This window comes from Rhinopithecus bieti, unplaced genomic scaffold, assembly GCF_001698545.2.
Source record: "Rhinopithecus bieti isolate Rb0 unplaced genomic scaffold, ASM169854v2 scaffold_32060, whole genome shotgun sequence".
Lineage (NCBI taxonomy): Eukaryota > Metazoa > Chordata > Mammalia > Primates > Cercopithecidae > Rhinopithecus > Rhinopithecus bieti.
The window spans coordinates 1-4,509 of NW_016813556.1; the positions used below are offsets into that span (position 1 = coordinate 1).

Sequence of the window (4,509 nt, forward strand, 5' to 3'; positions counted from 1 at the left end):
TAAGCACATTTCTTTACTTCTCTGCCTTTAGAAACTGTAAGCCTCAGTCTCAGAGTAGGTAAACCACTCATATTCCACCTCCACAGTGAAGAGATTTGTACTTCCATTTATAAAAGTTTTGCTTCAAATGATTTGCATCCATCTCCTTAATTTTCTTGGCCATGAGACCAAGAGCTCTGTGTGCCTCACAATTAGAGATTGCTACATTGTGGTGCACTAATGAGACTGCAGTGAGTGAAGTCTAGGAATTGAAACCTAGGATGCATCAGCCTTGCGAGACCAACTGACAAACTGGCCCCACACTGTGATACATACCCTTGGGCGCAGTCAAACACATAGTGGTCATCAACACAGTCTGGAAAGATTCAAGGTAGCTTTACACAGCCTAGAAACCCGAGAGACACCATGAAGCAGCCACACTTATGCATTTGGGGCTTTCAAAGGGAGAGACATATAATCAAGGAGACTATTTAACAAAATAATAATAAAGAACACAACAATTTAAGTCAACACATAAACACCCAATAAGTTCAACAAATGCCAAATAACAGAAACTCAAAGAAACAAACTCAAACTTACCTGATAATTAAACTGTCTAAAATATATACAAAAAAATTGTGAGGATTCCCAAGCAAAATGAGGGAATCAGCTAGTCAGGCAAAAGAGACCCTCAAAATAACCAGTAGATTTCTTAACTGAATAGCCACTGAATAACCAGTGGATTTCTTATCCGAAAACTAAGATAGTAGAAAGTCGTAGACAAATATATTCCAAGTGAAGTCAGAAAAAAGCTGTGAAGCCTAAATATTATGATCAAACTAATTGTTCATCAAATGTGAAGGATAAATTATTACATTCCCAGATAAAATGGACACCTTTCACCAGTAGACCACCCTTTAATAAATGTTTTATGGAGTACTTCAGGGTAGAATGAACACACACTCAAAAGCATTATGAATAAGCAAAGATTAAGGTAAAGACAAATGCATGAAAATATAAAAGATAAAAGAACAATGTGCACCTCCATAATTTGTTCTCAACATATGTTAAAATGATAATATATTTAATAAAAGTACCCCTAATTTATGTTTTGACATACAACGCATAATTTTGAGAACATAGTAAGTGAAATAATGGAGTTAAGTTACACAGGAATAAGGATTTTATGTTACTCAATGTAAGCTAGTGTAACATTAAAATGGTGTAACATTATAATGTTCAATATAATCATCATAGCAACCACAGTTAAACAAAGAAACACAAAAAAGCATCAGGCAGGAAGAAAGCTTTCTGTACTACACCAGACAGTAGGAGCTGTGGACCTAGCTATTCTTACGAGAGGCTACTGAGCTAGCTACCATGCTCCATGAGACAAAGCCCAAGCTGTCCCACCAGAGACTAAGGGTGGAGAGCCTAAGGAACATAGCATAGCTGCTATTTCACATAATTTTCATAAACCAGTGGTGATGGAGTAGAAGTGACTCATCCATATGCAGAACCTGGTGAATCACTGGAGGCAGAAAGAAGTGGCTATGTGGAGACACAACTGAAACAAACATGGCACAGCAACTGCTCCAATCCTGAGTCTTTCCTCATATCTTGCCAGGAGTTTGAGGTTGAAACTATTGTTGACAGAAGACAAGACAAAATGGGAAGACAATGTATTTGTTTCATGGAAAGGTTGCCACAAACGGGATGACACTTGGGAGCCAGAGTAGCACCACATGAGCTGTGAAAATGTATAAATGATTTTAATAGAAGACAGATTGAAAACAGAAAAAACCGGCATGTACCAGAACAAGTCGAATGTTTTCAAACAATACCAGAAGAAGAACTTCCAGATCTACCAACGTGAACTATTCTAAGAGCTCTCCTAGAACACTAGTGATTGTCAAACACCACAGATCCAAAACCAGCGTGTTATTTGCTGCCAGTAAGAACGTCAGGAGAAAGGCAGATTCACTTCTCTCTCACACAAAGAATATAGATCTAGTAAATTCAACTATCAAGACACTTGTTTACAACAAGAAAACTGAGTGGCTTTCAGGTATTCGAGAAAGTGGACCCTATTACGGTAGATCAGCAGGACATGGTTGACTTCAAGGTGACAGAAGGGAAACCTGTCAGGGACCCTTTGTCAGGTCCCAGTGCAGAACACATTGGAATAGAGAACAGGACCCTGATACACCCACTAATGTCTCAGATGTCTGGCTCAGTTACTGCTTCCATGGACACAGGCTCAGCTACCCAAAAGCTATAGTGATACTAATAGACCCATTAGCAGCCATTGCAACAACAGACATACGTACGTCAGTTCCAAGAGTGAAAGGTAGCCCAACAAATGTTATGGATGATGACAGAGAGCAATCTTTTTTCAAGAAGACATACTTCACCATAAAGCTACCAGAAAGTGCCAGCAATACTGAGACATTGTAGTGAAGAAAGAGGATGGATTCACCCAGATATCGCTATCAACTAGATCGACAGACAAAAAACGCACTGAATACAGAAGCAATTAAAAAAAGGCTTAATGGTCTGCATAGGGGTGCTGCAGATGACAGCAAACTTGTGCGGTTCAGTGCAGCTGGAAGTGTCTTTTGTTGTGGTCTTGATTTTGGGTACTTTGTGAAACATTTAAGGAATGACAGAAAGTGAGCAAGGCTTGAAATGGTGGACACCTTTAAGAACGTTATGAATACTTTCATTCAATTTAAAAGCCTATTGTTGTGTCAGTCAACGGCCCTGCCATTGGACTAGGTGAATCCATACTGCCCCTTTGTGATCTTGTGTGGGCTAAAGAAAAGAATTTGTTCCAAACCTCTTATACGAGTTTTGGACAGTCCAGATGGCTGTTCTACTGTTACATTTCTGAAAATGATGGGTGATGCATCTGCCAATGAAATGATAATTACTGGGTGAAAAGTGACAGCACTGGAGGTGTGTGCCAAAAGCCTGGTCTCTCAGGTGTTTTGACTGGAACTTTCTCCCAAGAGGTTACAAATCAAATTAGGGAACTTTCCTCATATAACCTGGTTGTGCTGGAAGAATGTAAGGGCCTTGTTCGCTGTGATACTAAGATGGAGTTGAAACAGGCCAATGAGAGAGAGTGTGAGGTGCTGAGGAAGATCTGGGGCTCAACCTAAGGGATAAAATCCATGTTAAAGTAGGTTGAATATAAGATTGATGAGTTTTCATTGTCAGTCTATCTGCACAGGACACAAGAACTAAGCTGAACAAAATATATCATGAGTTGCAAGATGCCCTACTCCATCTTCATACTACAAAACAATCTCATCCATAGTGAAATCTTAGAAAGAGAATTGGAAATGTCCAAGGTATGTATTTAAATTATCATGGCATTTTAAGCACTGTATCTTTAAAATAATTAATAAAACATGTTTTGCCCAAGTGTGATTATTTTATGCACACTTAAGTCCAAATATAAAGCAGACGGGTGGATACTAGACTGTTCCTGCAAGCTCTAAATTGTATCGCTGGCTACTACTATATTTCACCAGAATTGTGTTTTATTAGATGTGGATGACAGAGAATTCTGTAATGATTTTTATTTTTCTTATTTTTATATACTACAATACAGAGTCTACTGGGTTATGAGGCAGCCTCAGCTTCCCTCCCACAAAAAAAGACACAGAACTCTCAGTGATGGTGTGCTTGACATTATAGTGGCACAAATACTTCAGAGACACAGAATTATAAATTGAAAGACTTTTCCTTTAGAATATTTCTGACACAAACTCACTGACAATCATTCTCCTAAACTGAACACATGATTGGAATTTTTGATGAGATATAACTTGATTCTCTTTTCTTTTATAAATGTCTAGTTCTTGCCCAGTTACCAAAAGAAAACTTTACCTCTCCAAAGTAATACTTGTTACACCCTAGTAGTGAACTATAGAATCATTTTTGTGAAAATATCCATGTTCTAATGTTTGTAATGTGCAGATTTAGGTTACTTTAGAGTATGTTATGGTTAATAAGTTAAAATTATGGACACATTACTAAAGGACAAAACTTCTTTCAAAATGAAGAAAAGACCCCTACACTCTGCATGTCATTTAAAATTGTCGGTGTCTGTTTTTATGTGCACAAAATTTTCTGGAACAATCTACTTGTTCAGTTACCTGGAGACTCTCTGAATCATGTTCTGTTGGATTTTATGGAGGCTACGTTTCATAGGCATAATTCAATAATCCACTGGCCACTGGTGATGAATGTTACCTGTGTCACAGGATCTCTAGGGTGATGCTTCACCAGCCAAGAATCTCTGTATATGAAGGCACATTTCCACAAGTTTCTCTTGAGCCTCCTTGTCTAAATTTACATACCCACCTCGCAGGCAGACAGCACTCTGCTCAAACTATGGGTGCAGGTGACAGTTTCCTGCACATATTTAAGTGAATTAGGCATACCACAAGCTTTCTCTTCTGCAGGCACGGAAGAATGCAGTGGCATCCAGAAAAGTAGAAATGCCAGAAACTGCAGAGA

The 4,509-nt window shown here is 38.5% G+C and overlaps 1 pseudogene; it reads left to right on the forward strand.

Moving 5' to 3' along the window:
- Positions 1 to 1,461: 1,461 nt before the first annotated feature.
- On the forward strand, positions 1,462 to 3,233 carry LOC108512996 (testis-specific chromodomain protein Y 1-like; annotated as a pseudogene).
- Positions 3,234 to 4,509: the final 1,276 nt, after the last annotated feature.